At 51.3% G+C, this 11,364-nt stretch overlaps 1 non-coding gene across 1 annotated transcript; it reads right to left on the reverse strand.

Annotated features, from left to right (window-relative positions):
• Positions 1 to 9,615: 9,615 nt before the first annotated feature.
• On the reverse strand, positions 9,616 to 9,726 carry LOC138247496 (U5 spliceosomal RNA). The gene has a single exon (XR_011194532.1). It is a non-coding gene; the product is annotated as a U5 spliceosomal RNA (small nuclear RNA).
• Positions 9,727 to 11,364: the final 1,638 nt, after the last annotated feature.

Below are 11,364 nucleotides of genomic sequence, written 5' to 3' on the forward strand. Positions count from 1 at the left end.
CATATTTTATTAAATCAGACACACAAGGTTTTATGCAGCATACATCACGAAGATGTATTTCAAGGTTCTTATATGTGATGATGAAGAAAAAGGAAAAAGGGAGGTAAAGTGAAATAAAAAATTTGCGTAGGATCACACAATTTGGTTAAGTGGTGAAGCCGGGATTTATACCCAAGTTTCTATTTTCTCATTGCTCAATTCAGACACTAGGTGTATACGCTTCACTTACCCTATAATCACTTTACCACTACCCCTCTCCACCCCGAGCCCTCCGACCACCGTCCTGCTGACATCAGTGCGTCCCTCGGTCACATCACAGACCAAACGGTGCGGCCCCTGCGAAAATGTTTGTGACTTTACAAGACCTATTGGCTTTGTCAATCCTTTTTGCCATGTTGTACATCTGCATGGCTGCTGTGCAGCATTGTTCAAATGAAAATAAAATAAAATACAAAAGCGCTATGAAGGAGCAAGCTTTGACAGCGCCATAGCGCTTATTTTTTTTACCTTTCAGTCATGTTGCATAGCAGCCACACTGCTGTACATGGCTAAGAAATAGCATAGACAAAGCCAATAGATCTTGCATAAGTACGACCATTTAGCTTTGCTATTACTTGTCTTTTTTAGGCAAGGGTTGATTAAGGCCCTCATTACAACATTGGCGGTAAAAGCCGCTTACCGCCGTGCAGAAGACCGCCAACACACCGCTGCAGCAGCGGAAATCTGCCACGGTCATTATGACCCACAGCTCGGAATCCGCCAAAATCCAGACACCCACACAAGTCCGCCACACCAAAGGTCAGTGCTAAACTGGCAAAAACAAAACCTCCACCGTCACGCCAACAGAGATACGCCCACGCTATCACGAACCACGAATCCACACGGTGGTCTTTCAACGCAGTATTCCATTGGCGGTACACACCGCTGCGCTCAAAATACACACACATTTACAAAACACATTGGACAATTACAAATACACACACCTGATACACATACACACACCACTCCCACACACCCAATACAATATAAAACACACACCCACATCACCCACAAACCCCTACGACCAAAATCCCAAAAGAAGGCCAGAGAGAGACACTACAAGCTACAACCAAGCATCCACAGGCACACAATACCATCACCCACATAACTTCCACGCACCTCACACAACACACCACTGAATATCGCCCCACACATCACATCACACACCACACCACCCCACACATCACCCCCACCACCCCATGGCACGGCAAAGACACCCCAGGTTCTCTGAGGAGAAGCTTAGGGTCATGGTGGAGGAAATCGTCTGGGTAGAGCCACAGCTATTCGGATCACAGGTGCAGCACACCTCCATAGCTAGGAAGATGGAGCTATGGCGAAGAATAGTGGATAGGGTCAACGCAGTGGGACAGCACCCAAGAAATAGGGATGACATCAGGAAGAGGTGGCACGACCTAAGGTGCATTCCGTGGTATCAAGACACCACCTTGCGGTTCAGAGGACTGGCGGTGGACCCCTGCCTCCTCCCCCACAACTAACAACATGGGAGGAGCATGTCTTGTCTATTCTGCATCCTGAGGGCCTCGCAGGAGTAGATGGAGGAATGGACTCTGGTAAGGCAATTCTTTACTACTATATCCCCCACCCTACCTGCATGCCATCACATACCCCCACCCTCGCCCTCACCCCCATCACTCCAACTCCTCACAAATGTCCCAATATCACAAACCACACATCCCAACACCAAGCCCTGCATGCAACAACAAAGCATGGACACCCATCACCAAAGCATGGCCACTGCACATACCCATACACCCCCCTAAACCATCTTCACACAAGGTCCCACACAGGAATGCAAGCACTGGGGTACACGGTCACCCACCCATTTCACACCATGGTACACACAGATGCAATAATCATGCTTTTATACCCCTGCAGGACCCCTACCCAACGTCACCGCACAGGAGGGTCCAGACATGTCCACACCACCAACAGAAGAGGCCCACAGTGATGACGGCAGCTCTGTCCAACTGGATCTAGATGACCAGCCCGGCCCATCTGGGACCTTCGGGACAGTCAGTTCCCCTGACACAGTCACAGGCCACCACAGAGCTTCCCCCCTCTGGAAACACCAGCACGGCACCCACCCAGCGGGCCCATACCTCTGTCCCCAGGACACCTAAATCAGCAGCGTGTCCACCGCTACAGGGAACCCAGGCTAACCCACTACCCCAACTACAACAGGGACCTGGGGGCAGTGGCAGTGGGCACACGGTCCAGGGGACAGAGGCCCAGGGAAACAGGGGAACTGGGAGGGCTGCTGTGCGACAGGGGGAGGCAGACCCAGGGAACCCACTCTCCACAAGGCCCTCTCCAACATCATGGAAGCCTACCGCCTCTCCCAGGAGACGATGGCAACGGTACTGGCCAAGTTTCAGGAGACCCAGCGGCAGCAGGAGGAACAGTATTTGGGCTTCAGGGAGGAACTCAAATCCATCAATTCCACCCTGGGCACCATCGTAGGGGTGCTGAAGGAAGTCCTCAACACCAGGAGGGACACAGTGGCACAACAAGGGGCCCCTGACACTAGCATGGACGATGAACTGCCCACCACCACCGCCGGCGCTAGTGGACAGGAGGCACCGCCACTGGACCACCACACCAGCACCCCTGCCCCCTGCAGAGGGAGAACCACCCCGCAAACTGTCCCTGAGATCCAGGACAAAGACAGAGAACAATGCCAAGACCCCTGCCAAGAAATGAGACCGCCCTGAATATCATCCTTTTGTCCCACCTTGTCACCCTGTCCATCCTCAAACTGCCCCAGCTCCACTTCCTATGCCCCTTTGGACAATGCACCTGTGAGACTAATAGACTGGACTCTGCCATGGACATTCCTCCACCATCACCCCTCACCATTTTACAACCCCCTCCACTACTTTGCACTTAAATAAACACCCTGAAAGCACAAAACAATCTGGAGTCAGTCTGTGATTTCGAAATGTTGTATTAGCAATTACAGTGACAAAATGCTCTTTCAATTGTAATGTCAACATAGCTATGTCACACAGCTCTAGTCCATGAGGAAACAAAGCAGATGTCACACAGTGGGACCCACATCTGTGAAATCGTAAGGGAAAGTGACAACTCAGTGACCATACACTGGGTGAAAAGGACAGACAGTAGAGAGGTAGTAGTGTTAAAGTACATGTAGTAGGCAGGTTTGTATTCTTACCTGTGTCTCACTGGAAGTATTGCAGGATCACAGAGTCCCTGTTGTCGACGTCCTCTTCTTCTGCTTCCTCGTCTTCGCTGTCCACAGGCTCCACAGCTGCCACAACACCTCCATCTGGAGCATCCTCCTGCAGAAAAGGCACCTGTTGTAGCAAAGCTAAGTTGTGAAGCATACAGCAGGCCACGATGATCTGGCACACCTTCTTTGGTGAGTAGATTAGGGAACCACCCGTCATATGGAGGCACCTGAACCTGGCCTTCAGGAGGCCGAAGGTCCGCTCTATAATCCTCCTAGTTCGCCCATGGTCTTCATTGTAGTGTTCCCCTGCCCTTGTCCTGGGATTCCTCACTGGGGTCAGTAGCCATGACAGTTTGGGGTAACCAGAGTCACCTGTAAATGGCGAGGGACAACTGTTAGACACACACTAACCTGTAGGGATATCCCCAGACCCAGACAACTATTCCCAACGATTTGGTTCCAGGTGCTCACCTAATAGCCACACATGGTGCCTCTGGAGTTGCCCCATCATATAAGGGATGCTGCTATTCCGCAGGATGTAAACGTCATGCACTGAGCCAGGGACTTTGGCATTAACATGGGAGATGTACTGGTCTGCCAAACACACCATCTGCACATTCATGGAATGTTAACTCTTCCGGTTTCTGTACACCTGTTCACTCCTACGGGGGGGACCAAGGCCACATGTGTCCCATCAATGGCACCAATGATGTTGGGGATATGTCCCAGGGCATAGAAGTCACCATTCACTGTGGGCAAATCCTCCACCTGAGGGAACACGATGTGGCTCCGCATGTGTTTCAGCAGGGCGGACAACATTCTGGACAACACGTTGGAAAACATAGGCTGGGACATCCCTGATGCTATGGCCACTGTTGTTTGAAATGACCCACTTGCAAGGAAATGGAGTACTGACAGCACCTGCACTTGAGGGGCGATTCCTGTGGGATGGCGGATAGCTGACATCAGGTCTGGCTCCGACTGGGCACACAGTTTCAGGATTGTGGCACGATCAAGCCTGTAGGTGATGATTACATGTCTTTCCTCCATTGTCGACAGGTCCACCAGCGGTCTGTACACCGGAGGATGCCACCATCTCCTCACATGTCCCAGCAGACGGTGCCTATGAAGGACAACAGCGAGCACAGAGTCAACCAACTCAGAGGTACGTAAACACAGCTTACTCAGAAAACCATTCATAACACGATTTTTGCCTGTATGAGTGTTGAGCCAAGGCCTAGGTATGTGTGACGCAGTTATAAATCAAGCCATGTGGGCCCCTGAAATGGCGGCTGCCTGACCTGTAAAGTGGGACAATGGGGTGTGAGGTAACTGCGCTGGCGTTGTACCATGTCGCGGTAGGCGGTCGAAGACCGCAGTGCAATTCTGCATTGGTTAACATTTGACCGTATGGGTCCCAGGAGCCAATGACGATGTACGCCAGCGGTGAAGGTACGCACCGCCGCGGACGTGACCGCCATTTTCTATCTGTTCAATCACTCTATACCTGGTCTTCAGAGAGGACCTACACTGCAAGTGCTGCTGTGACCTCAGTCTGGAAGAGACAATGGCTCGTGCGTCTAGGGAAAGGGCCCCTGCCTTCACCACGGAGGAGTTGGAGAAACTCGGGGATGGGGTCCTCCCCCAGTACACGCTACTCTACGGTCCTCCAGAAAAACAGGTAAGTACACTGGGAGCATGCTGTATGGGCAATGCCTGTGTGGAGTGGGGTGGATGAAAGAGAGGGGGGGGAGAATGAGGCGTGCATGAAACGACGGTGAGTGCATGTGCCACATGGCAAGGGTAGAGATGCGGTCCAATGACTGTGACGGTGCAGTTGGTAATAACTTCTCTTTTTCCCCTGTACAATTCCTGTAGGTCAGTGCCCACCAAAAGAAGGACATTTGGCATGCCATTGCCAAAGACGTCCGGACCCTGGGGGTCTATCACAGACGGAGCGCCCACTGCCGGAAAAGATGGGAGGACATTCGCAGCTGGAGCAGAAGACGGGGGAGACCCAGCTGGGGATGGCCTCCCAACGTGGGAGGGGTGCCCATCACACCATGACCCCCCTGATGTTCAGGATCCTGGGGGTGGCGTACCCGGAGTTGGATGGGCGCTTGAGGGCATCACAGCAGCAACGAGGGGGTGAGTACACTCTCATTCTGCTGATTCAGCGCGCAGTGGAGATGTCTGGGTGGGGAGGTGGGCTGTGGGTTTCCCTATGCCAGGGCAAGTGTGCTAGTTAAGTCCCCTTTTTCAGGCAGACCCTGTGGCACCTTCCCCACCTGGGTACAGTGCCAACTACACCTAGTCCGGCTCTTGTGACATCCATGTGTGCAGATATCGGCCATAGCCTTGTAGGCCATTTACCAGGCATTGAATAGTGGACCCCAAGTGCGCGGCGTAGTGCAGGGGGCTTCTGTGTCTGTGGTGTCCGCCAACGGTAGCGGTAATGCATGCACTCAACTTGTCTTTCTTCTGTCTTCCTCCCCCCTTTTTGTGGTCTCCCTGTACATGTGTGCATTAGCATCATCAGGCGGAGGAGCAGTGGCACCGGAGCAGGAGGGAGCTGCATCCCACATGGCCCTGGAGGGCGACACTACGGACTCTGATTTCACCAGTGGGACGGAGGGCGAGGGGAGTTCCACGGCAGGGACAGGAGCTGACACCAGCGATACGGACTCGTCCTCTGATGGGAGCTCCCTTGTGGTGGCGGCCCCATCTGTGCCCCCCGCATCTACAGCCGACACCCCCCCTCCAGCACCACCCTCCCAGTAGCCCCTCAGCCTTTGCCCTGTGCCCGCTCACCCAGGAGGGTGGGCATCTCCTTCGCCCCAGGCACCTCAGCCCCTGCCCCAGTCACCCCTGCTGCCCTCAGTGAGGAGGCCATTGACCTCCTCAGGTCCCTCACTGTTGGGCAGTCTACCATTCTGAATGCCATCCAGGGTATAGAGAGACAGTTGCAACAAACCAATGCATTCCTGGAGGGCATTCATTCTGGTCAGGCAGCCCTTTAGCGAGCTTTTCAGACTCTGGCCTCAGCACTGATGGCAGCCATTGTCCCTGTCTCTAGCCTCCCCCCTCCAACTTCCTCTACCAAGACCCAATCCCCTGTACCTCAGCCTATCCCAAGCACACCATCAGACCAGCATGCACACACCTCAACACACAAGGAAAGCTCAGGCAAACATAAGCACCACACATCCCACAGGCACTCACGCAAGCATCACACACATGCAGACATATCAACATCCACTGCCTTCACTGTGTCCCCCTCCTCCTCGTCTCCCTCCTCCCTCCCAGTCTCGTCTCCACTCACACCTGCATGCACTACATCTACAGCCACTACGTCCATCACCAGCACACCCACCAGCACACCCCGCTCACGTGCAGTCACCACCCCCACTACCATTCACACATCCCCTGTGTCCTCTCCCAGTGTGTCTGTGACGCCACCTCCCAAGGTACACAAACGCAGGCACACACCCACCCAACAGCCATCCACCTCACGACAGCCTCCAGCGCATGCACCTACAACCTCTTCCTCCACTCCCAAACCCCCTCCGGCTACCTGTCCCAGTGTTCCTAAGAAACATTTCCTGTCCACCCTTGACCTCTTTCCCTCACCTCCCCCACCCCATCAGTCTCCTAGGGCAGGCCCGACTCTCCAGGTCCCAACCTAGCACCTCAGCCACAACATCTCCGGGACCAGTGGTGCCAGTAGTCACCGGATTCTGGAGTGCACCAGGCAGCAGGGCAGCCAGTGTGGCAAGGAGCCACAGCACGGACAGTCCTCCACCTGTCAAGCATCAAAAGTTGGCCAGTGCCCGGCGGGAAAGGGGGAAGACACCAGCCAGCAAAGCCACTCCCAGGGGCACAGGTGGGGTGTGGAGTCAGCAGCGACACCTTCCAAGGTGGGGAAGGGGCACAAGAAACCCAGCAATTCTGGGAAGATCACCACGGCAGAGAAGACCGCCAGCTGCCCCGCTGGCCCAGAGAGGACCACCAGCATCAGCCCCGCCCAGAGAGGACCGCCAGCATCAACCCCGCTGCCCAGGAGGCAACCGCCAGAAGCCCCGCTGGCCCAGACAGGACCGCCAGCAGCAGCCCCGCTGCCCAGGAGGCAACCGCCAGCAGCCCCGCTGCCCAGGAGGCAACCGCCAGCAGCCCCGCTGGCCCAAAGAGGACCGCCAGCAGCAGCCCGCTGGTCCAGAGAGGACCGCCAGCATCAGCCCCACTGCCCAGGAGGCAACCGCCAGCAGCCCCGCTGGCCAGGAGGCAACCGCCAGCAGCCCCGCTGCCCAGGAGGCAACCGCCAGCTGGCCCACACAGGACCGCCAGCAGCTGTACCGCAGCCCAAGACAGGACCGCCACAAGCACCGCTGCCCAAGGCAGGACCGCCACAAGCACCGCTGCCCAAGACAGGACTGCCACAAGCACTGCTGCCAAAGACAGGACCGCCACAAGCAACGCTGCCCAAGACAGGACCGCCACAAGCACCGCTGCCAAAGACAGGACCGCCACAAGCACCTCTGCCAAAGACAGGACCGCCACAAGCACTGCTGCCCAAGACAGGACCGCCACAAGCACCGCTGCCACAGACAGGACCGCCACAAGCACCGCTGCCCAAGACAGGACCACCAGAAGCACCGCTGACAAAGACAGGACCGCCACAAGCACCGCTGCCATAGACACGACCGCCACAAGCACCGCAGGCCCATGAGCGCCAAATGCACTGACGCTACTGAGGCCGCCACGAGCAGGATGAAGCACTCTGGGCACCAAGCCCCCTCCAGAACCAGTGGAGACTGTTATCCACTTGAGAGACTGTGGCTTTGCACTCCCCAGGATTGAACAGTGGGCAAACCACCCACTTGGGAGACTTGAGAGACTGTGGCTTTGCACTCCCCAGGATTGAACAGTGGGCAAACCACCCACTTGGGAGACTTGAGAGACTGTGGTTTTGCACTCCCCTGGATTGAACAGTGGGCAAACCACACACTTGGGAGACTTGAGAGACTGTGGCTTTGCACTCCCCAGGATTGAACAGTGGGCAAACCACCCACTTGGGAGACTTGAGAGACTGGCTTTGCACTCCTCAGGATTGAACAGTGGGCCTGTGGCCCCCTCGTGGATTTGGCATTGTGCACTCAACCGGCTGAGGTGCCCCCCCTTTCCCTTCCCCCTGAAGTGCCTGTTTTATTTCTATCTGATGCCCCTGCAGTGTTCTCTCCGTCACGTTCAGATATCTTGTGTGGGCCTCGCCCATGCAGTGTGGGCCCAGTGGTCCACAGACTTTAAGGGTGGAATACCCTGGACTAATATTCTTGGTGTATATATTTGTAAATAGTGTATGTATCTTATTTGACTACTGAATTTTTATATATTACAATCGTTACAATAATTTCCTTTTGTCTTTGCATTCTTCCGGGGTATTGGGGGGGCGTAACTGTAATGTATTATGCTGTATTGGTGTGTGTGTTGTAGTGGGTGAGGGTGGGGGTGTTGCGTGTGTGTGTGTCACTGTTTTTTCCCTCCCCCTCCCCTGTGTCTTAGGTGCAGTACTAACCGCCGGCGTTCATGCTCCTGGTAGAGGAGCAAGAAGATGAAGGCTGGTAAAATGTGGAGCTCTGGTTCCATTGTGTCCTGGTTCCTCGTGGGGTGTGCAGAGGTGAGCGTTTTGCCTTCGGAGTCCTGTTTCCGCTGTGTTTTTGTTTGCGGTTAATCTGCCCCGGAAAAGGTGTCGGATTGGTAGGTTGTGATACTGTGGGTGGTACATTGTCTCCCACCTGTCTGTTGGCGGTGACCGCCGTGCTGTTTGTTTGCACCGCTGTGGCGGTCGGAGTGTTAAAGTGGCTGTCGTTGTTGGCGGTTTCCGCCACGGTCGTAATTCCATTTTTTTTACCGCTGGCCTGCTGGCGGTCTTACCACCGCTTTAACACCGACCGCCAGGGTTGTAATGACCACCTAAGTCTTTTTTAAGCAAGGGTTGATTAAGTCATTTTCCCAGGATCGCAGAAGGTTAATTATGCTGGATTCAAACTTTATTCACCACTTTCAAAGTCAGAAGTTAGACTGTGGCATGATATAAATAAACATACATTTTACATATAATTATATATCTGTTAAATATATATCACTGCTTCCCACATGGTAGTGGATCCTTGTGGATGATATGGAGTTCTTTCTGCAGCATGCTTCCTTCTTATATGTTATGTAACAGGGCTATAGGTTAACTGCGTCACAGTAAGAATCACTCCCCAAAAGCGCTTAGACGGAAAACAAAAGAATGTTGTCGCACGTGAGAAACCAGAAAATAATCAATCTGTCTACTATATTGTTATACTTTTGTTTACTAAATAAGTGTAGGGCAGGGCTTTCAAAAATTGAATGAAACTCTTAAATATCCTTCTTCATGCAAATCTTTAGTAAAACGCGAAAGATTTATTCGGTTTGAAGAGAAACCATAGTATACGTTTCATGGCTGTCGTCTGTAGCACCAGGAAACAGACTGATTTTAGTTTACTAAGTTCATCTTAGAAAACCCTTTAAAGTACAACCAATTTATAATAATTTTTGTAATTCGGTACATTGACAAAACACTTGTTGCCACAAAAAGAAACAACAGAAGGGACTCAGAAGTGTCAAGGAATTATGGGTATGTAATGTAGTCGTAGGTCACGCGACAGGAAAGACTGCCCCACAATAATTTCCCTGCTCAAGTCGTAATGTCGCCTCCTTTAACTCTGCACATTTTTTAATGGTGCCTCACACAGGCTTTTGTGAGGACCTCTGGCACCCAAGAAGAGAATTTTAATATGCCTACCTCAAAGCATGCTCGTTGCTGTTCTTTCTGAGACAATGAATGAGCCAGTGTGTTTTATACTTGAGACCTATAAGGCTGCATCAGCTGCTGTAACAAAACAAGTACTTGCAAAAAGGAATGAGTTAGAGCTATTAGTGCTGTAAACTCCTAACTGGACTTTTCTCACCACATAAATTGAAAATAAAAAGCAAAACAGTTGACATAAGCAAGGCGATTCAAAGCACTACAGCCGCCATGAGGGCAAAGGAGAGACACAAAAGAAAAAAGAAGTTTGCTTGCAGTCAAACGTATCGGCAAACTTGCAATTATCCATGTAACAGGGCGATGGCCAAGGCGGTAACAAAACTACCCCAAGGAGCGAGAATTGTAAAGCATTTACCAATGATAACAAAGGATTTTTGAAAGGCAAGCCCATGAATGAGTGATAGTGATGGGCGTGCGGTGAGCGTGGTAAAAGCCCACAGATAGATTACAACAGGCCAGAGCGCTTGAGTTTTTATCGTAAAAAGTGGTCACAAAGAGTAAAACATGATGTGGTTATGTTGTACATTGTTTGTCTTACACATACCTGGTGAATGTTAGGGCTTTTTCAGTTCATATTTTCATGTTCTTTCAAATTGGTTTGATTATGTGGTGGCGTCTAATTACATTCCTGCCTTTATGTAGTGCTATTTATTGTTATAAGTCTTATGAGGTCATAATACATTGAATTTGGTGAGTTTTTCAGTTTAAAAAATATTTGCTGAATTATTATATTCACTGCTAATAATAAATTAAAATAAAAAAAAATGTTTTAGCCTTTTTCCCTCTATTTATATTTTTCTATAATTTAAGTCATTATTTTAATTTCTTTAATAAAATTTAAAATTACCATGATGGTGATTATTGATGATTTTTTTTTTTTCACGGCATTTTATATTTAATATGGGTGGAGGATGTATATAGAATATTATATTGACTGATATTTTATGTATTTGTATATTTTTTATAGCCCTGAAGAAGTCCGTTTGGACGACACGCTTTGGCTATGATGGATTAGATATTGTCATTGTGGATAAATAAAGAACAAAAAGTTTTCATAAGAACTCTATTGAATTATGTGATTTTTGAAGAAATTTGATAATTTTGTGGATATCAATGGACACTTCGATGTGCTGGGTCTCCTTTTCAATAATAATAAATTCACTTTAACTTGATTTTTGGGGATTCTGGTCGTAAGCAAGAGTTCCCTGTGTCTAATCCCAGCTCCGCTGTATGCAGCGGGGGGGGCTGGGGGTGCTGGCCA

Source organism: Pleurodeles waltl, chromosome 7 (genome assembly GCF_031143425.1).
Source record: "Pleurodeles waltl isolate 20211129_DDA chromosome 7, aPleWal1.hap1.20221129, whole genome shotgun sequence".
Classification (NCBI taxonomy): domain Eukaryota; kingdom Metazoa; phylum Chordata; class Amphibia; order Caudata; family Salamandridae; genus Pleurodeles; species Pleurodeles waltl.